Source organism: Phascolarctos cinereus, unplaced genomic scaffold, assembly GCF_003287225.1.
Source record: "Phascolarctos cinereus isolate Bilbo 61053 unplaced genomic scaffold, phaCin_HiC Scaffold_2;HRSCAF=192, whole genome shotgun sequence".
Lineage (NCBI taxonomy): Eukaryota > Metazoa > Chordata > Mammalia > Diprotodontia > Phascolarctidae > Phascolarctos > Phascolarctos cinereus.
Genome location: NW_027555625.1, coordinates 230,200,374 through 230,223,315, shown reverse-complemented (window position 1 = coordinate 230,223,315; position 22,942 = coordinate 230,200,374). Strand labels below are relative to the sequence as shown.

Below are 22,942 nucleotides of genomic sequence, written 5' to 3'. Positions count from 1 at the left end.
AGTCACAGAAATGGCCCAATTTTCAACTATGAACAGCATGGATATGGGGTCTGGGACTGCTGGTTGAAATAGGAACACTCAGCAAATTCCTTAAAGAGCTCCAGAAAATAAACACACCAGTGAAATGAATCTTAGCTGTGCTCTAAAGCTTGACCTGACTTTGTAATATGGCCTTTTCTTGGAACTGGAAGAAATGGATTTTCTTTTCATCCACAGGAGTCCAGCTGAATCATAGTCTATTGACAGACCACCAACAAGGGGCTCTTCAGAGTTGTGGAAGAGAGACGATTTAGACCTGGAAGAGATCTTAGAGGTCATCTGGTCAATCCCCTCATTTTATAGGGGGGCAGAACATGGAAGTCCAAAAAGAATCAATGACCTTCAACTTTGTATCACCAACTGCCTTTCGGACTTTTCAAAAGGGATGTCCATTAGACAGTTTATGCTGTTTTTGTTCAGTTGTTTCAGTTGTGTCTGACTCTTCATAACCCCATTTGGGGTCTTCTTGGCAAAGATACTGGAGTGGTTTGCCATTTCCTTCTCTAGCTCATTTTACAGATGAGGAAACTGAGGCAGACAGGGTTAAGTAACTTGCCCAGGGTCACTCAGCTAGTAAATGTCTGAAACTAGATTTGAACTCAAGAAGATGAGTCTTCCTGACTCCAGGCCTATGGCTATCTGCATTGTGCCACCTAGCTGCCTCAGCTTAAGCTAAACATCTCCAAAACAGAACTCATTATCTTTTCCCCAGCCCTCTTCCCGCTCCTACCTTCCCTATTACTGTAGAGGGGAACACCATCCTCCTAGTCCCTCAGGATCACAACTCAGCTATTTTCCTCAACTCCTCACCATCTTTGTTTTTATTTTATTTTTTAATTTTAGCTTTTGTCTTACCCTTTTATCCAATCTGTTGCCAAGGCCTGGTGATTCCATCATTGTAGCATCTGTATGTCCCCTTCTCTCCTCTGACACTACCACCTCTCTAGTATAGGCCCTTATTACCTCATGCCTGCATTATTGCAAGAACCTGCCGGTGGGTGGGCTTCCTGAAATATCTTCCCCCATCCCCTCTGCTTAACCTCCAGTGGCTCCCTATCACCTGCTGGATCAAATACCAAATCCTCCTGCATTCAAAGCCTTTCATAATCTAGTTCCCTCCTGCCTCTCCAGTCTTTTTACACTTTACTCCCCAAGACTTACTCTTTAATCCAATGACACTGACCTCCTGCCTGTTCCATGAACAAGATACTTCATCTTTTGGCTCTAGGCATTTTCCCTGACTGTCCCCCATGCCTGGAATGCTCTCCCTTACTGACTTCCTTGGCTTCCTTTAAATCTCAACTAAAATCCCAATTTTTACAGGAAGCCTTCCCCAACCCCCAGTTTAATTCTAGTGCCCTCCCTCTGTTACTCATTTCCTATTTATCCTATATATTATTTGTTTTGCATATCATTGTTTTCCCCCATTAGCTTGTGAGCTCCTTGAAGGCAGGGACCATCTTTTGCCTCTTTCTGTATACCCAGTGCTTAGCACAGTGACTCAACTAGAATGTAGTAGGCACTTAATAAATGTTTATTGATTCATTGATTGACTTGCCTATGATCACACAGCATGATTGTCAGAGGTAGGATTCAAATCCAGGTCACAGGGTTGTAGAATAAAAGCTAGAAAGAACCTCAGAGGTGGTACCATCCAACCCACTTATTTTACAGATGAGGAAACTGAGGCCCAGGGAGGTTAGCTGACTTGCCCAAGGTCATATAGGTAACCACATAGGTAGTGAGCTTCAGAGAGGAAAGATGAACCCAGGTCTTTTGCTGCCAAATCCAGTACCCTTCACTAGACCATACTGGCCCTCAACAGCCCTATAAGATCATGAGTACAAGGATTCTTACCTTCATTTTACAGCTGAGGAAACTGAGTCTCAGTAAAGTAAAGGTTGGAAGATAAGTGGCAGAGCCAGGATTTGAACCCAGGACTTCTGACTCTAATTCTACTTCTTTCTACTGTACCAGGCTGCTTTTCCCTCAGGTTGAAGAGAATCTTAATCACCAGCCCATTGTCATCGTTGATCTCATGTGGAAATAAGTGATGGCTGGCTTAATAAATCAGAAGAGCCTTTCTTAGTCCCACAAACTGTGGATGCTTCTTGGATCCCAAATCCCTAGGAGAGAGAAGAATACCGCATCATGAAGTAGGTCCTGCACAGGCCTGGTCTAATAACAGACAAAAATACTGGCTGTGGTCTCTTTCACAGTTCCTGTGGTCTTGATTGGATTATTAGTAGACAATTGTCTGAGCAATGGAGAATAATGTCTAAAGAGATCAAAAGACAGCTGAGTACAAGACCTATTCAAGGAGATATAGCGCACTTAAGTCCTGAAGTCAATAGTTATTGATTTCTCCTCTAACTGATGGGCCTGAGCCCTGGAATCATAACTCCAATTAGGATTAATACGAGCTGCCCTTTGTCCACTGATGGAGGATTTGACTTCTCTCTAACTTCCCCACCCCCCCAAAAAAAATTCAAAACCTTTAAGTTGGTTGCTATCATTCCTTGGTATAAGGACCCAGTCAAGGAGTAGGAAGCATGCTGGCCCAAAGCCAGGCCAAGACTGGCAAAATGAGCAGGGCGAAGCCAAGACATTCAAAAGCGCTGTCTCAGAGATCAATATGGGTTCCTGTAGAAGAGAGCTTCAGCCATGATGATGCATATTGATTATGGGGACAGCCTGTAGAAACATCCAGAGAAATAGCACCTGGGAGTCAAGTCGTGGTAATGTTATTCATTAATTCACAGGTTCATATAATATCAGAACTAGAAGGTACCTTTGAGATCCTCTAGACTGGGCATCTCATTTTAGAGATGAGAGAAACTCAGGTCTAAAGAGGGAATGTGTTTGATGAAGGCCACACGATGGGGCAGTGGCTATATTGGGTGGGCCTCAGTAGTCAGCTAGACTGTCCAGATCTCCTGACCTGATGTTCTTTCTGTTGCCCCACGACATCTCCCTTCAACACGTTCATAGGATCCTAAGTCTAGAGTTTGAAGGGATCTGAGAGAGAGGGGTGACCTTGGTCAAGTCATGTAACTTCCCTGAGTCTTAGTTTCCTCATATGCAAAGTGAGGAGGTTGGACCAGATGTCCTCCAAGGTCCCTTTGAGCTCTGTGGCCATGATCCTCAGATAAATAACCATTTTATAGATGGCCATACTGAAGAACGCAGAGGTTGAGTCACTTCCCTAAGGGCCAACAGATAGTAAATAGTAGATCTAGGATTAGGACCTAGGTCCTTACATTTGGGTACAAAAAATCACTGTCACAAGAACAAAATAGCAGAAGAATCATTAGCAAGTCAACAATGACAAACATTTATTAAGCACTTACTGTGTTCCAGGCACTGTGCTAGATGCAATGGAAGCCCCTCCTCCCAGAAAAGATCATTCTTGCCCTCAAGGAGCTTATATTCTAATAGGGGAGAAAATACTTAAACAACTAGGAAGACAGACAATAATAACAATAACTAGCATTTATATAGTGCTTTAAGGTTTTAGAAAGGCTTTATAAATATTATCTCATTCTATCTTCATAACAACTCTGGGAAGGTAGGTGCTATTATTATACCCATTTTACAGAGGGGGAAACCGAGGTAGCCATGCATTAAGTGACTTATATGGAGTCACATGAGCTAGTAAATGTTTGAGCTTAGATTTGAATTCAGGTCTTTCTGACTCGAGATTCAGCACTGTCTACTTCCATGCCTCACTGCAGAGCCGACTGAGGACATTCTAAGCTGAGAAGGCATTAGCAGCTGTGGGGATAATCAAAGGTTTCTTGAGGTGGGTGAGACTGAAGCTGAGTCTTGAAGGAAATCAGAGAAACTAAGATACCTGAAAAAGATCCTGGGGTTTTAGTAGACTGCAAGCTCAACATAAGCGAACAGTGAGGCAGAGCAGCCAAAGCCACTAATACAATGAGAAGGATGACTTCTAGGAATAGGGAGGGGAGAGTCTCACCATATCCTGCCCTCATCCGGTCTCATCTGCAGCCTTGTGTTTAGTTCTGGGCACCATAGTTAAAGAAGAAGATGAGCTGGAGAGAACGCAGAAGGAGGGCCAGGATGGTGAGGGGCCTGGATGAGGATTGGTAGAAGGAACTAGGCTTGTTTATGCTGGAGAAGACAAGTCTCAGGGAGAATATGATCACAATCTTCAAGGATCTGAAGGTCTGTCAATCAGAGTCTTGTCTTGTGTAGCCCTAAGTGGCAGAAGAGGGAACAGTGGGTGTAAGTTGTAAAGAGGCAGATGTTGGCTTGATGTCGGGAAACCACGGGAGCTGTCTTAACCTGGAATGGGATGCTTCCAGATGTGGTGGGTCCACCTAGGGTTCCAAGCAGATGCTAAATAAGTTATAGTAGGAATTCTCTAGGGACATGGGTTGGATAAAATGGCTGCTAAGGTCCCTTCCATTGTTCAAATTTTGTGATTCCATCAATCTTTTGACTCAAAATCCAGTGTCCTAACCACTACACCATATTACTTCATCTGTGTTGATAGCATATGTAGAAATAGGCCATAAAATAAATCCAAGTATTCAGCTATTTTCTCTTGGCACCTTAGCTACACTTTTGGAATAAATTTAGTACTTTAGGAAATTACATAATTTATAATTTAGAATTGGAAGAAGCCTGAGAGATTAACATACCCGATTCCCTCATTTTCTGCAGATGAGGAAACTAAGGCTCATAAAAGTTAAATGACTTATCTAAGGTCGCACAGTTATTAAGTAGTGTGGAAGGATTTAAACTTACTTCCTCAACTCTGAATTTTTTGCCTTTTCTATTATTCTATGATGTCCCTTTTTTCAGGGAATTACATTTTTTTTTGGGGGGGTAGGGAAGAATCTGGGGGCGGGGAGGTCTGGATCTATGATTTCATTGGCATGAAAACTTTCTCCGCCAATGTTGACAGCAACCGGATCCATAGTTTTGAAGAGTCACTTGGGGACATTGAAAAGTTTAGTGACTTGCCCAGAATCACATCCCTAGCTTGTATCAGATGCAGAATTTCATCTCAGGTCTTCTCAAACCTGTCAGCCTTCCATTCGCTCTACCGTGTCTGTCTCTCTTTCACTGGACTTGTGATTTCATCGGTAAAAGGAACTCCTAGTGAGTGACTCTCTCTACCAATGGGTAATGGAACTTTGCAATTTTTCATCTTAGAGCATTGTACTGGGCGCTTAGAGGTGAAGTGATCTATCCAGGATCACAAAGCCAGAATGTGTCTGAAGTAAGACTTTGAATGCAAGTTCAAATTAGAGGCCAGCTCTCTAAGCACTTCTCCAGTTGGCCTCTCATTTACTGGAGTATGTCATGTCTTCATTGAAAGCAGTTGAACCAAGTGTTAATAGAGTTTCCCAAAGTGCCTATTCATTTCTTCCACAACACCTACTAGGCTGGGAGGAAGTCAAGGAGGATGAAGAGGAAGAAAGGCCATGGAATGTGGTGATTAAGAGGCCACTGGTGACTCCTAAGACAGCAGCTTCAGGAAAGTGGAGGGGCAGAAGGCAAACTGCTAAGAGCCAGAGATAGGACTCTAGCAATTTGCTCGTGAAGATGAACTTTTCCTGGAGCAGTAATTGTAGATAGTGGGAGTAGGGAAGGGAGAAGTGAGGCGGAGTAGGGCAGGGGCTTGGAGGGGATGCCCTGAAACTAGACTTTGAACTACTAGAAGATACAATGGAACCAACCCATCCCAAGGGGCTGAGTAGACTGTTTCTGCTGGGGTGAGGGTGCAGACTCTAAGGGGAACAGACACACCACTGGTTCAGGAATCTGGACATGCCTGTTGACCAAAGTGCGGGATGGCTTGAGCTGCTGTCACACACACCCATTTGGAGTTTCAGTAGTCAGAGACAGAGTAGCACAGTAGGATGAACCTTACTTTCTAGTTTGTGATTATGAGTGAATCACTTGTCTTTCCTGGGTCCTCAGTCTCCTCATCTCTAAAATCTGTAAAATGGGTTAGATCATCTCTAAGATCATACCCAGCTCTAAATCCTTCGAGCATCTCATGACGGGCCAACCAAGGATCATTTTCTTTTTGCCTCCGCAAAGAACTACATCCTGTCTTTCCTCTGTCTATTCTGTATCTGGGAACTACTTCTCAATTTTTTCCTTAATCCAGATGACCATTAATCATAGATGTCATAATGAAGACTCCTACTCTGAGTAGGGAGCAGCTAGGTGGTGCAGTGTTTAAAGTGCCGGGCTTGGAGTCAAGAGGACTCATCTTCCTAGACTCTTAATAGCTATGTGACCTTGGGCAAGTCACTTAACCCTATTTGCCTCAATTTCCTCATCTATATAATGAGCTGGAAAAGGAAATGGCAAACCACTCCAGTGTCTCTGCCAAGAAAACCCCAAATGGGGTCATGGAGAGCTGGACAGGATTGAAACAACTGAAAAACAACAATAACTTTGGGGGGGATTCTACTGAGCTTCTGTGATTCCATGTATAATAAAACATGCCCTCAGGGAGTTTACAGTCTGGTTTGGAATGTACACAAGTTAAATATGACACAAAACATGAAATGTATGTTAAGTGCCATGATACAGACAGTTAAGGGAAGGAGGGTTATAGAAAAGAGGCAAGGACAGAAAGGGCTAGAATAGAAGACTGGGCCAAGAGACAGAAGGTTTGGAATGTGAGGCTGAAGATCCTAGAATAACAAACTATTTCTGTATTCAAATACTGAGCTGTAGGATTCCAGAGAAAGGAAAGATCAATTCTTTCTACTGGAATCAGAAGGAGTTTTGTAGTGGAAGATAAGTTCCCTTCCAATATCCAAAATGGAATGGGCAGCCTGGGGAAGTAATGAGGTCCCCATCACTGGAAGTGTGCAAACAAAAGCCAGCTAAGCACTTGCCAGGGATGTTGTAGAGAGAAACCCTATGCAGGTAGAGATGGAGCTAGATGACCTCTGATGTTCCTTCCAGACTCTGAGATTGCATGAAATCTTTCCACTGTGCCCCATCCAGCCCCTCTTCTGTAGCCCAGGGAATAGTCCAAACAACAAACATGTTATTTAGCCCTCTGGCCCTGGCCTCAGTTATTAGAGCACTCATCCCTGTCTCATTCCATTCTCCTGAAGGAAGAAGAGCAGGAGGACAGATGTGTTTAATAAGAAGGGGAGTGATGGACATGCAGCCACAGGGTGTTTAGAAAGATCAACCTAAGATAAAATTGTAGCTCCATCTTATAAAGCTAAACTGGTCATCTTGGGGCAAGCTGGAGCAGATGGAAGGACGATCAGCCTAAGCCCACTAACCAAGCCTGCCTGTCTCGAGGCCATGCTATCTGAGCTTTGGTTTGTTCATTCATTCCTTCAATACTTATTAAGCACCTATGGTTCCTAGAACAGTTGAGATACCACAGAGCCTTGCCTTCGTGGAGCTTCCAGTCTACTAGCAGGATAAGACAGAAACATTGGCATTTATAACACACAACACTATGTGCATTAGAGAGGATCAATGCTTTGTGAGATGAAAGGGGGAAGGTTATTACTGACCTAAGGATGATCAGAGAAGGTTTTATGGAATAGATGGCATTAGAGGTAGACATTGAAGGATGAGTAGTATTAAACAAGGAAGGAGGGCATTTGAATATGTTAACAGCATGAGTGAGGGCACAGTGGTGGGAGAGCTTGGGGCATGTGGGGATGATGGGAGGGAGAGAAGAGCAATCCAGTTTTGCTGGAGTGAAGTGCATGGAAGGAAATTATGTAAGAGAAAGCTTAAAAGGTAGGATGGTGTCGGACTATAGAAGGCCTTGGATACCAGTATGATCTTTACTCAGGAGGCAATAGGGAGCCACGGAAGGTTTTTGGGCAGAGGAATGGTGTTGCCAGATCTGTGCACAAGAAAGCTTATTCTAGGAGTCTTATGAAGGATTAACTGTAGGAAACAGAGAGAGAGATACACAGACAGAGAGAGAAAAGGAGACAAAGAGGCAGAGACATACAGAGAAAAACAGATGGAGAGGTAGAGAGAGACACAGAGAGAGATAGAAACAGAGAGGAAGAGAGAGAGAGAGAGAGAGAGAGAGAGAGAGAGAGAGAGAGAGAGAGAGAGAGAGAGAGAGAGAGAGAGATGGACAGGGACAGAGATAGACAGAGACAGAAACAGACATATACAGAGACAGAGAGACAGACAGAGACAGAAACAGACAGATACAGAGACAGAGAGAGAGAAGAGAGACACACACAGAGATCTGTAATGAGGCTATTTCAATAGGCAATGTCTAATTCAATTCATTTCAATTTAGTGCCACAAGCCTTTAGTACATACTACAGTGCTAGGGGCTGGGCTTACAAAAACAAAACCTGCCTTCAAGGAGTTTAGAGTCTTCTGTAAGAAGCTCCCAGCCACCTCACAATAAAGTGATAGTTGTAGTTTTGGGAAAGTAAACTGACATGAATTCCTCTGAATGAAAGATTCATTTGGCTATCCTGGAAACTCTGCACACTATCAAACAATGTGGAGAAATACTTTCCAATGGAAAGCATGTTGAATTTGGAGCCCAAAGCCCTGGGTTCAAATCCCACCACTGTCACTTACTACTTCTGTAAGAAAGCAATTCACTTAACCTATCTGGGCTTGTTTTCTTCATCTTTGAGATGAGGGAGTTGGACTCCCTAAGGCCCTAATGTTCTTTCCTGCTCTAAATCTATAACTCTATGATAATAAAAATGTCAGCTGATACTTCTGTAGCACTTTCTGTGTACAAAATGCTTTGAAGCCATTATCTGATCCTCATAATAACTCTGGGAGGTTGTCAGGACACGTCTCATCATCCCTATTTTATGGATGAAGATACTAGGAGGTAGTAGATCCAGGAATTAAAAGCAGGGCTTCTACCTCCTAGATCAGTGCTCTTTACCTAATAGTCAGCCTGTCGGGCAATAAAATTGATTGTTACTATGTGCCTCCTACATGCCAAACACTGGGCCAAGCGCTGGAGATACAAAGAAAAGCAAAAGACAGTCCCTCTGCCTCAGAGTTTACAATGTAATGAGGGAGAAAACACGCAAATAACTGTGAAACAAGACACACACAGTGTAAATTGGATATACTCTCAGAGCGAAAGCCTTAACTATAATTAAGGGAGATTGGGAAAGGCTTCCCCTAGAAGATAGGATTTTATGTGGGACTTGAAGGCAGCCAGGAGGAGGGGATGAGGATGGAGAATATTACAGGCATGGGGAACAGCTGGTGAAAATGCCCAGAGTGAGGAGACAGAATTTCTTGTTCAAAGAACAGCAAAAAGAGGCCAGTGTCATGGAGTCACAGGAGGAGACATGGAGGGGAATAAGGAGGAATAAGGATGAAGATGAAGACTGGAAAGGATAGGGATAGGTTATGAAAGGTTTTGAACACAAGAAGATTTTATGTTTGGTCCTGGAAGAGATAAGAATCCACTGGAGTTTTTTGAATTGGGGTGGGAGTGGAGGGTGACATGGTCAGACGTTCAGCCAGCAGATCCACCAGCAGGCTATTGCTGGAGCCTGAGAGTGTGGTGATGAGTGTCAGCCCCAGGGTGGTGATGGTGTCAGAGGAGAGAAGAGAGGCAGATGCAAGAGATATTGTGAAGGTAAAATTGACAGTCCTTGGCGACAGATTGGATATGGGGATGTGAGGCAGTGACAAGTCAAGAAGGATACCTAGCCTTTGAGCCTGAGTGACTAGGAGGGTGGCGATACACTCAACAGCAAAGGGATGTTAGAAGGAGGGGAAGGGTTGGGAAGAGGGGAGGCAATTAGTTTAGTTTTAGATCTGTTGAATTTGAAATATCTAAAGGACATTCCATTTGACGTGTCCAATAGGTAGTTGGAGATGTGAGACTGGAGGTGAGCAGAGAGGTTGTGAGCTGGGTAAATAGATGTAACAATTATCAGCATAGACATGACAATTGAATCCATGGGAGCTGATGAGCTCACCAAGTAAAACAACAGAGAGGGAAGAAGAGAACATGTTCCAGGATGATGGGCTCCTAGACAGCAGAATAACCAAGGACTGATCCCTTCCAATGGAGCTCGGAGGTGCCTTTACACTTGGTGTTCTGGGACAACTGCCCCTCAGTTTCTTCATCTGTAAAAATGGGTATTTTAGTCACGGTTTACCTTCCCATCAGTTTCAATCTCTCCCTCTCTACTGGCTCAGTTCCTATTGCTTATGTCTCCTCAGATCTGGAAAAATCCTCACTTGTTCCTTCTATCCACACTGTCATGCTATTTCTCTTCCGCCCTTTTTGCTAAACTCCTTGAAAAGATTCGCTACAATAGATGGCTCCACTTTCTCCTCTCAGTCTCTTTGTCGCCCCTTACAATCCAGCTTCTGACCTCATCATTCCACCGAAACTGTTCTCTCCAAAGTTACTAATGACTTAGTCAATGAATCCAATGGCTTTTTCTCAATCCTGATTCTCTTTGACCTCTCTGCAGCCTTGGACACTGTCGATCGCTCTCTCCTCCTTGATACTCTCTTCTCTCTGTGTTTTCAAGACACCACTCTCTTCTGGTTCTCCTCCTACCTATCTGACCTTCTCTGTTTCCTATACTGGATGCTCCTCAAGATCATGCCCTCTAATCATAGGTGTCCCTCTTTCTCAGGGTTCTGTCCTGGGTTTTCCTCTCTTCTCCCTCTGTGCTACTTCACTTGGTGATTTCATCAGCTCCCATGGAGTTAATTACTATCTCTATGTTGATAATTCTCAAATCTACCCTTTTTGCCCCAATCTCTTTGCTGACCTCCAATCTCACATCTCCAAATGGCTTTCAGACATCTTGAACTGTCTGTCTAGTAGACATCTTAAACTCAGTATATCCAAAACAGACCTCAATATCTTTCCCTCCCCCGATCCTGTCCCTATACCCTTTTCTCATTATGATAGAGGGCAACACCATCCTCCCAGTCCCTCAGGATCACAACCTAGGAGTCATTCTGGATTCCTCACTATCTCTCTTCCCTGCCTCATCCACTCTGTTGCCAAGGCCTGTTGATTTCACCTCTGCAGCATCTCCAGAATATTCCCTTCTCTCTTCTGACATTGTCACTAACCTGGTGAAGGCCCTCATAATCTCCTGGCTTGATTATTGAAATTTCCTGCTGGTGGGTCTACCTGTCTCAGGTCTCTCCCACCCTGATCCATTCTTTTTTCAGCCACTAAAGTGATATTCCTAAAATGCAAGTCCGATCAAGTCACGCCACCTCCTCCCCCATTCAGTAAATGCCTATAGTTTCCTATTGCCTCCAGAAGCAAATACAAAATGCTCTATTTGGCATTCAAAGCCTTTCATAAACTAGTCCCCTCCTACCTTTTTAGTTTTCTTACACCTTACTCCCTGACACTTACCATTCAGTGACGCTGGCCTCTTGGCTGTTCCACACAGAAGACACTCCATGTCTCAGCTCCAGCAATCTCTCAGACTGTACCCCATGCCTAGCATGCTCTCTCTTCTCAAGTCTGCCTGCTGACCCTCTTGGATTCCTTTAAATACGCTAAAAGTCCACTTTCTACAGGAAGCCTTCCCCTTCCTTGAACCTTTCTGTCTGTTATTTCCTATTTATCCTGTCTATAGCTTGCTTTGTATGCATTTCTTTGCAAGTTGTCTCTACCATTAGATTGTAAGCTTCCTGAGGGCAGGTGCCATCTTTCTTTTTCTGATTTGTGTATCTGGCATTTAGCTCAGCCCGTTCAGTTCACTCATTTTTTCGGTCATGACCCCATTTGGGGTTTTCTTGGTACATGGTGGGCATTTGATAAATGTTTATTAAATTGAATTATTGAATTGAAAAATTATTTCTTATTCAGTGTATGTGTTTTATATACGTGTGTGCATATATACACATACATCCATCTATATGCATCTATACCTATATCTATCTACCTATCTATATCTTGTCTCATATGTATTTGTTTGCATGTCCTCTCCCCTATTAGATTGTGAGCCCCTTGAGGGCGCACTCCTGTGCCTCTTTTTGTTTCCCTGGTGCTTAGAACAGCGCCTGGTGCTGAATAAATGTGGATTGATTGGACACGATAACATACTAGCTAATTCACAGATTGTTATAAAGTACTATGTAACCCTTAAAGTGTTATAGAAATGTGAGCTATTATCATCATTATATTGGTCATGTGTGCTGAATACCAGGATGAATACATGAATACTGTAACACCAAAGATAGACAAAAAACCAAGACCAGCCTTCCTCTTAGCCTCTGTAAAGAGCCATCAACCTGTGTTATCTGAGGGACATAGGGAAGGCTTCCCTGCCCACATATATCCGTGATGCTATTCCCCATCATAGTGTCTGAAGTTCCTCCATTAGAATTCATTCTTTTGATCTTCAAGAAAGGTTTTTCAGTCTTCTAAAAGACTCTTTAGAAAGATCGTGGAAGGGGGTAAAAACCAAATCAGCTAACATTTTACCAGGGATCATTATTATTGTATCAACTTGTTTTTTTAACCAAAGACCTAAAATCATGAGGACGGAAAGAGACAGAGAACAGAACGGAATAATCTAGTTTTGTAATTGACAAAGCATTTTCCTTGCAACAACCTTTTGAGGTAGGTGGGCAAGGATTTTTTCCCACCCCCAACCAATTTTACAAATACAGAAACTAGAGCCATAGGCATTAGGTAACATCCTCAGGATTATGCTGCTAGTAAGGGTCAGAGGTAAGATCTGAACCCACATTTTCTGACTCCATGTATAGTTTAGCACTAAAAATTCATCTTTAAAAAATGTTTTCAATTAACAGAAGTCCATTTATTTCCCTCTTCCCTCTCCCAACCATTGGAAAAAGAAAAAGAAAAAGAAAAATCACAATGTCTTTGCCATAAATATGCACAGAGTGAAGCAAAAACAAATAAACAAACAAATTAAAAAAAACATCCTGCATTGGTCATGTCCAAAAAACTGGTATCTGATTCTGTACCTTGAGTCCATCACTTTTGTCAAGAGTTGGGTAGTGTGCTTCTTCATCGTTCCTCTGAAATGATGTCTAAAGATTGCATTGATGAGATAGTTCTTGGGTCTTGTAAAGTCATTTTTACCATATTGTTGGTATTTTATGAACTATTCTTCTGCTGCTCTGATTCTTCTCCTTTCACTCTGGATTGGTTCATGTAAGTCTTCCCAGGTTTCTCTGAAACTCTCCCTTTCATCATTTCTTACAGTAGTCCATTACACTCACATGCCGTGATTTGTTCGGGTCTTCCCCAATGATAGGCACCTCCTTAGTTTATGATTCTGTGCCAACAGAAAAAAGAGATGCTATAAATGTTTTCATGCGCAAAGGACCTTTCACTCTTTGATCTTTTTGTGGTGTAACAGCTAGCCTTTATATAATACTTTGTGGTTTACAAAGGGTTTTTCATGTTCTCATTTAATCCACTCTAGACTAACAGCAGTATCACTGTGTTGAAAGGAATGTGCAGTTTGGTGGCTTTGGGGCCATAGTTACAAATTGATTTTCAGAATGACTTACTAATTCACAGCTCCATTAACAATGCACTAAATGTGCCTGTTTCCCCCCAGCCCTTCCAGCATTTACCGTTTTCCTTTTTCTGGCCAACTTCGCCAATTTGATGAGTGAGATGAAACTTCAAAGTGGTTTTAATTTGTATTTCCCTAATTATTAGTGATTTGAACCATTTAATAAGTATTGGTCCTACAAAAACTCCTTGAAAATAAAGACCAGTATTCAGGGATTATGACTTTCTAATGATGGGGGCTTTGGAGGGATTTAGAAGCTGTGGTTGACTTGTGGTTGACTTGAAGTGTGTCCTGTAGTAAGTCAACTGTGAAATAGAAGGATGTCTACAGCCTGCTATTCTGTGCCCAGTTTCCTTCCTGGTGGTGTTCATTCCCAGCTTTCCTAAGAGGTCCAATTTTCTCATTATCCTCCTCTGAAGAGCAGTTCAGTATATGGACAGAATGTTGAACATGGAATCAGGAAGAGATGGATTTAGATCCTGCCTTCAACATTTATTACTTATGTGACCATGGACAAAACATTTCACCAGTGCCTTGTTCAATAAAGAATAATATCTAGTATGCATATATTTTTATATATATCTTTAAAGATTACAAAATATATTTGATCCTCACAATAACTCTTCAATGTAGGTGCTATTATTATCCCCATTTTACAAATAGGGACAAAGAGGCATAGAGAAAGAAGTGACTTGCCCAGAGTAAGTAAGAGTTTAAGGCAAAATTTGAACTCAGGTCTTCCTAAGTAAATGTATGTTAGTGGTGGTGATAGGGATAATGGTTGCTGGTGGATCTTGGGAGCCTTTTTCTTGGACTATCTGAATCACCATTAGTGAGTTGCCTAGAAAGGCAATATTACATAGGATATTGGAAAGAGTATCAAATTTGGAGTCAGATGACTTGGGTTCAAATCTTATCTCTGCTACTTACTACCTGTGTGACTTTGGACAAATCACTCAACCTTTCTGGGTCTCAATTCTTCTTCTGTGAAATAAGAAAATTGAACTAAATAGCCTTTATGATCCTTTCCAGCTCTAAACATATTTAGCTATCCCTTCCATATGGCAGGGGTAAGGGGCATAGTGACCCTGCAATTTGGAAAATCTGTGTAACATTTTTTGGCCTTTCCTTCATACCAAAAAAAAATTCTGAATTATTATGGTATTAAAAAATTAAAATATGTTGATATTGTACAATACTATACACATATTCATGCATTTCTGAGTTTCTAGACTTTTTCTGTCATCTGCTGACCTTTGTGTATTGTCTGTGGCTTCTGCAAAACTCTCCCCAAAATTCCCGTAATTTCTTATGCCAACCCACAATATAGTGAAACTGCAATGGGGAAAGTCATGACATGGAAGGGATAGCCTCAGTTTCCTTACATGTTAAGAAGGCTAATGATAGCACCTCCTTCCTGGGTTGTCATGAGTTTCAAATGAGATGATGTTGTAAAGCAATTTGCAAAGGTTAAAGGCAGTGTGCATAGTGGATAGAGCCAGCCTTGGAGCCAGAAAGACCTGTGTTAGGTGGTCCAAATAACTCTCCAAGACTGTAAACTGCAGAGAAGGTGGGGACCTGTACTGGTAAAGGAAATTCCTTATCTGGGAGTTGCCTATACCAAAGAAGTCAGAGGTGTGGTCTCTATCCACTATGTTGTTGTTGTTGTTTTTCAGTCTTGTCCCACTCATTTGGGATTTTCTTGGCAAAGATCCTGGAGTGGTTTGCCATTTCCTTCTCCAGCTCATTTTACAGAGGAGGAACTGAGGCAAACAGAGTTAAGTGACTTGCCCAGGGTCACATGCTACCAAGTGTCTGAGGCCAGATTTGAACTCAGGAAGATGAGTCTTCCTGACTCTAGTCCTGACACGCTATCCACTGCCTGCCTAGCCACTATACATATCAGCTAATGTTATCTCTTTTGTCCTCCATCAAAACCTACTCTCAGGGGCAGCTAGGTGGTGCAGTGAATAGAGCACCGGCCCTGGATTCAGAAGGACCTGAGTTCAAATCCGGCATCAGACACATAACACTTACTAGCTGTGTGACCCTGGGCAAGTCACTTAACCCCCACTGCCCAACCAAAAAAACAAAACAAAACAAAAAATCCTACTCTCAGGAAGAGGTCTAATAAGCCGAAGATATAAACAGGATTATAAGCTTTAAACTTGGAAGGGTCTTTAGGATTCATCTAATCCAGTGGTGCCAAAGTCATAGAAACCGGCGTGGGGGGCACTAATCTGTACATAAGGATCCCTACAGGCCACATTGATCTAGATTTAAAATGTAATCTTATCTATATTTTATTGTATTTTTAATTATTTCATTAAATATTTCCCAATGACATTTTAATCTTGTTTCCACTTGGGAGTGTGGGGGGCAGCAGGGTGTTTGACTCATCTGATCTAGACCCAGCCCCTTTGTTTTAGAGAGGAAGAACCTGAGAGTGAGAGAAATCCCATAAACTGCCCAAGATCACAGAGGCCACAGGATGGAACTCTGCTATCAAGCCCAGGTCTCAGCTCTCGCTATTACCGCCTACTTCCGTAGGAATTAGAACAGCTTCCAGTGTGCCCCTTCCCAGGGTGATTGGCTCTCCAGCAGGGACAGAGCCAGAAGGTAACAGCAACAATCCCCTATGGAGGAATTTTTGGCATCGGCCAGAGGAGGAGGCAGGCGGGTTTAGAGATGGCAGAACCTTGTAAGCTCACAGGTTATTTCAGTGGCCTCGCTCCAGCTACCCACTAGGCCATCCATCACAGGTTCTCCAATTAGCAAGCCTTGGCAGCTTGAAAATGTTAAGTTCTGCCCACCCAAGGACAGACCAAATGAGGAGGCATTGTCTGCTCCTTCAGCCCGCCGAGCTCTATCAGATGTTCTGTTCTTGAGGAGAATGAGAGCCAATAGGCCTGAGAGATTTTCCAGCCATAGCAAATTAAGGTGTGCAGGGATGTGGTTAGAAGCCTCATAGGCCAATAGGCTCGGAGATTTGGAGCTGGAAGGGGTCTTAGAAGTCATCTAGTCCAGCCCCCATGTTTTACAGATGAGGAGACTAGGGCCCAGAGAGGTTAAGGTACTTACTCAAGGTCACACAGGAAGACTGGTTTTGAACCCAGGTCCACGAACTCCAAATCCAGCAGCAGCAACAAGGACTCGGGAGGCATAAACTGAAGGCTGGTAGACAGGCTGCTAGGTGCTACAGCAAATAAAGCATTGGACTAGGAGTCAGGAAGAACCCAAGTTTGAATCCTACCTCAGACAATTTTGCTGTGTGACCTTGGGCAAGTTGTTTAACCTCTCTGCGCTTCAGTTTTCTCATCTATAAAATGGGAGTAATAATAGCAAATAAGATCAACATGTGTGATATATGTAAAGCATTTTGCAACCCTTAAAGTGCTATATAAATGCTAGGTAGTATTGGACAAAAGCTCATTCTGAACAGCAGGCCTTTCTGAGATCTGGTGCTAATTTGCCAGCAAAATTAGAACTGTGATAAGTAACCGGGGGCGGAAAGAGCATTAAGGTTGGAGACAGCCTGGGTTCAAATGCCAGTTTCATAACACACTACTTTATGCCTTTAGATAAATCCCTTCCTTAAGGCTCCGGGCCTCAGTTTCCTCATCAGTAAAATTAGAGGGCTATATGTACCAGATGGTCTCTAAGGACTTTTCTGGCTTAAAATCATAAGCGCTTATGACACCTTAGGGCCTCAGTCTCACCCCCCACAAAACATGAACGGCGTCTCTGCTGCGCTCTGTGAGGATCTGAGCCAGACTAGCTATGGTAAGTGTTGATTTCTGACATCGCCTGCAGAGGCCCTGGCCCTGGCGGAAGAACCAGCAGACAAGGATGTATAGAGCAGCCTTCCCAAGATTTGTTAGATCAAACTGTTCAGCAGGAAGGAATCTCTGCACCCTTCCCAGGGGGAATTCCTGGCTTGGCTTATGAAAAGCATGCTTTTAAAGAGCAGGGCTTCAAACGTGTAAATCCCACTGAGCAAGGCCTGTCCTTGCCAGATTGAGAAAGGGGCCAAATTTGTCTCCTGCGTTCATCCATCTTTCTTTCTGCACTTCTCACTCCTCTCTTCTGGTGGCCGACTCCCAGCGGCCCAGAGCCCCAGTGCTGTGCCCTGACCCTACCTGTCCAGAGTGCCCTCTTCAAGGAACAATATTGTGGAGAGGGAAAAGCCCTGACTTGACTGTTTTCATATCATACTTCTAGAGCTAGAAGGGACCTCAGAGGGCAGCTAGTCTAAGACCTTCATTTTACAGATGAGGAAACTGAGGCACAGGGAAGGGTCGGCGGTGGGATGACCTGGTTTCAAATCTTGGCCCTGGTATTTTCTCTCTATGAGACTTCAATCCGTCTTTGGGTTTCAATTTCCTCCTCCATAAAATGATGGAGTTGGCAGCAATGGGTCTGGAGAGCAGATGATGAAACACATCTCACTTTTTGAGGCCAACACATGAGGGACTGCTGAGGCAGAATTCTGTATACATGTCAGATGTGCCTGTTCGATCGGGTGATATTGCTCGGTTGTTTTTCTTTGTTATGAGGGAGAGTTCAAGTGGGAGAGGGGGAAGAAGAGAGGGAGCATTTTCAGAAGTGACTGTCATAGAAAAGCAAAAGGCATCAGCACAATTTATTTTACTCCAGAAATGTTATCCTATCAACAAAGCAGATTGCAAGCCATCTATGTGACTCTAGAAATAATGCATGTTGTACACTGCTTTAAAGTTTGCAGAGAGTTTTACCTATATTATTTTGTTTCATCTTCACAACCTTGTCGGATAGGTGTTATCATCCACATTTTATAGATATAGGAGAATGAGGCTGAGAGAGGTTAAGCTGCCCAAGGTCACCCAGTTAGTAAGCATCTCAGGTAGCATTGGAACTCAGGTCTTCCTGACCACAAGTCCAGTGCTCTATCCACTATGACAATGCTAAAAGATAGTTAGCACGTATATAACATTTTAAGGTTTGCAAAATGCTTTATAAATATTATCTCATTTAGGTGCTATCTCAGGTAGGTGCTATTATCATCTCTATTTTGCAAATGAGGAAATGGAGGCAGATAGTGATAAAGTGACTTGCCCAGGATTATGTGGCTAGTAAGTGTCTGAGGCTGGATTTGAACGCAGGTCTTCCTGACTCCAGGCCTAGCACTCTATCCACATTGCCCCCTAGGTGAAGGTTTCTTTTGCATCTAGACCCTGTGGTTTTTTGACAATGTCTCACTTGGAAGGCCATCCTCCTGATCCCACCCCTACCCCAATTTGCCACCTATCAAAACTGACCTTCCTATGTCCTAGAATCTCCATCCTCTTCCCCCTCCCCAAAGTGCCTAATGTAGTTGCACATAGTAGGCATTTAATAAATGTGCATTGAGTTGAATTTTATGTGTTCTGTTACCGGTTGCCAAAATATCCTTGCTGAAGCCCACATGTAGCCATGTCACTTTCTCATTCACAAACCTTCAGTGGGTCCCCATTGCCTATAGGATTAAATGTCATCTACCTACCTGGGAATTTAAGGTCCTCCAAATTCTGTCTCCCACCTTCCTTTCCTATCATTCTTCTTAACAAATATTAAATTCCAACCAAATGGGATTACAAGTCATTCCCTGAGCTAGAGTTCCCATTTTCCACTCCTGGCCAGTCCCAGAAGCCTTTTCCCGTACCTGTACGCCGTCTCAGTATCCTGGTCTTCTCTAAGGCTCAATTCAGGCTGTAAGAAGCCTGCCCTGATTCTCTCCAATGTCAGAGCCCTCCTCCTACCCATGTTATCTAGTATTGTACTTATTGGGTTAGATGTTCTGTCCCCTCCAGGAGAATGTCAGCTCTCTGAGAATAAGGACAAGGACTATTTTGTGTCATCTTTGTACTCTCATTTCCTAGAATGGTGCCTTTGATTTAATAAGTGTTTGTTGAACTGAAATTTTCTGCATATGGCTGAGTAGGAGAGAAATTCAAGGGCATTGGTATCTCTGCAATGACATCTTCTACCAGTGGAAAGAGTGATAGGTCTGTGCCTTAGCAAAGTTTCAAGAAGTGGAAAAGAGAGAGCTGGGGCTCCCATTCACTATGGAAAATCCATGATTACCTTTCGTGCTCTTCTCTCAGCTTCTGCTCAAGTCTCTCAGCCACTCAGGATTCATGTCTTCATCCAGGTAGTCAATGACACAAGGCTCTTCTTCAGGGGACCTCCCAAGCCCACCTGGAAGCGAGGACTGCACAGAGGTGATAGGAACCTTGTTTGTCATTGTGGTTTTTCAGTCATTTCAGTCATGTCTGACTCTGCATGGCCCCATTTGGGGTTTTCTTAGCAAAGATACTGGAGTGGTTTGCCATTTTTTTCTCTAGTTCATTTTACAGATGAGGAAACAAAGGCAAACACGGTGAAGTGACTTGCCCAAGGTCACATCCAAGTTCTGTGACTTTATTGCTAGTGCTCTTCCCGTTGTACCATGATCCCTTTCAATGATTTGGGGGCAGGTTGCTTCTCTCTCCCAGCCTAGTTTCCTCTACTAGAGAACAGGTGATTATCCCTGCCTTGCCTTCCTCAAAGGACTTTTGAGAGGATAAGTTGAAAGCATCAAGATGGAAAAGATTTACAAAGCCCAATAGGATGGGAAGCCATCCCTTCACGTGTACCTATGGGCTTGCCTACCCCTCACAGGCAGCTTTATTGGGCTACTCTGAAAGCATCTTGTAACCTGGCGGGGCAGTGGAACCCTGACCAGGGATGACAGTGTACAGTGCCTGAAGTCGGGCCAGGTTCTTTGGGCAAAGGAAAAGTGATTGCCACTCTTGATCATCTCTGACTGTAAAGCTCGAAAGGCCAGGCAAGTATAATAGCTCAGGATGGGTTCCTGGGCTGGCATTGTTGGTAAAGGGCAGCCCTCCACTCTGAAAGCAGGTTACTATAGCATCTAATGAGATGTTCAAAGGCTGCCTGCTTCTCCCTGGGAAATCAGAGAAATTTGGAGCAGCTGGAGAGAAAGTCAGCCTTTGCAGCGAGTATTTAAAAACCTGTTTCGAAGGGAGCTGGCAACCATATCTAACGAAAATGAGCTGGATGACTAAATAAATGGCCCATTCTCCGTAGTCCACTCAGTACGGGGAGGGTGTGGGTCAGGGTCAGCTTCTATGTTCTGTCCTGGACAAAATGGGGAAATGGGGAATATCACTTCTAGCAGCTCCCAACTCCTTTTCAGAGTTCCTTGTTTGCCTTGAGTTCTCCCAGGCCCCAAACATGTAGAGTCATGTCTCCCCACATGTACCTTGTATCTTCAGTGTCCTTCCTTACGCCCAGCTATACCTGCTCTCAGGAAAGGATCTGAAGTGAATCATTTACAGTTTAATCAAAGCTGACCTTCCTAGTGCCCCCTTGGGCAAACGGACCTCCAGTCTCTAGACCTCAGTGAGGGTCACACCCCTCTGCTAGGTTACAAGATGTTTTCAGTGTGGCCCCATAAATCCAGGGAGCGGGCAGATGGGTACAGGGAAAAAGCATTAGGTCAAAGGACCTGAGTTCATACCCTGGCTCTGTTACTTGTGCTACAGAGGAAAGAGCCTCTGATTTGTAGTCATAGGGCATGGATTCAAATTCTGTTGCAGCTACTTACTGCTTGTGTGACAATGGGCAGGTTACTTAACCTCTTGAAGCCTCAGTTTCCTCACCTGAAAAATGATGAGGTTGGGCTAGATGGTCTCTTCTAGCTCTAAATCTATCGTCCTTTCACTGCACTACACAAGCCCTAACCCTCTAACATTCCACATTCTATCTTTGAAAATTCCTTCCAACTCTCACCCTCTTTGTTGCAAATTCCTTTTCCCTGCTGACATTCTGTGTTACAAGGTCTAACACTCTATGCTTCCAAGTCCCTCCCAGCTCTGACCTCCTGTGTTCTGAGGTTTCTTTTAGCTCAGAAATTCCATGTTCCCAAGGGAATTTTTATTTTCATCCTCATCTCTCATTGGAGGATAAAAGGCTTTGGTGAAAGAAAAAGAGCATCAGGCTGATCAGCTACAGGTGGTAAGGGAACGATTTTTGCACAGGTGGCTCTCCTTCAAACCTGAAGATCACACTAGGTAGACTGTGGCTAACATCAGCTCTGGCTAAAGCCAAGCCTGGGCATTTTGAGGAATACCCATTTTTCCTTTGAAAATGAGTTCCTGGGCACCTGTAAAATGCCCACCAAAGAGATTTAGCTGCAGATTCATAGCAAGATTTCTGCAGAAGAGCTGAATTGGCCAGAGTCCAAACTAATTTTTATATTCTTATCCAAGTATAAGTACTGGACTTAAATCTGGCCTCACTGAGCACTGGATTTGGCGTTGTAAGACTTGGGTTCAAATCCTGACTTTACTACTCATTACCTGTGTGACCTAGGATAAGTAACCTTCTGAGCTTTTATTTCCTCATCTATAAAATGAGGGGGTTGGATTAGCTGATCTCCAAGGTCCCTTCCAGCTCTAAATCCCATGCCCTTATAAGTCAGCCATGATACCTTGGGAGTGACACAGACACTGAGATTACAGTTCCTAACAGATAGAGCTGTCCAGCAATGCAACAGCCAGATGGATAGATGAAGAGATAGATAAACAGAAAGATAGACAGATAGGTAGGTAGGTAGATATGTAGATAGTTACATAGATACATAGATAGATAGACAGATTGATAGATACACAGACAAATAGACAAATAGATATAGACAAAGACAGATAGAGACAGACAGACTGATGGATAGATAGACGGACAGGCAGACAGATAGAGAGATTGATATATACATACATATAGGCAGAGAGAGACAGATAGATAGATAGTTAGAAGACAGACACTAGAGGTGTTCAATTAAAGGCTCAATACCATTTGTTGAAGCTGTTAGGGAGGGAATTATGTTTCCAACAGGAATCAAACTAACTGATCTATGAAATCTCTTCCAACTCATAAATTTTATGAGTCTATAAATTTTAGATTTTTTTTTCCAGTTTGGTAGGAGTAAGATATTGGCCAAAGCTAGAGTGAAATGTTGATTATTGCCATAGCTGAAGGAAGAAATGCTGTATGGACATGCTTCCACAGAAAACTTAATGCGCATTAATGTCCTTAATTCAGAATAAAAACAACCTCCTAGTAATAAGGTTTAGTTGATGTGTACTTTGTTTAGCTGGGCAAAGAAAAGACTAAGGGGTGAGGGTGGGGGAGAGTGTAGAAATGATCACTGTCTTCGAATGCCTGAAGAGCTGTCGTTTGTGAGTGGGATTAGGTCTATTCTGCTTGGCTTCAGAGGGAAGACTCAAGACTAGTAGGGTTCTAACAGCTATACCATAATGGCAGGAGGGATCCCAGGAGGTTTTTCATCCCTGGAGGTATTCAAG

The 22,942-nt window shown here is 43.2% G+C and overlaps 1 long non-coding RNA gene across 4 annotated transcripts in view; it reads left to right on the top strand.

Annotated features, from left to right (window-relative positions):
* LOC110206625 (uncharacterized) overlaps positions 1-22,942 on the top strand; it is a 272,068-nt gene that overhangs the window by 44,587 nt on the left and 204,539 nt on the right. Inside the window, exon 3 of one of the 4 annotated variants that reach the window (XR_013484680.1) lies at positions 217-15,905. The exons of the other annotated variants lie outside the window; for them this stretch is intronic. This is a non-coding gene — a long non-coding RNA (uncharacterized LOC110206625). Of the gene's footprint in view, positions 1-216; positions 15,906-22,942 lie in introns of those variants that run through there. 4 annotated transcript variants of the gene reach the window in all.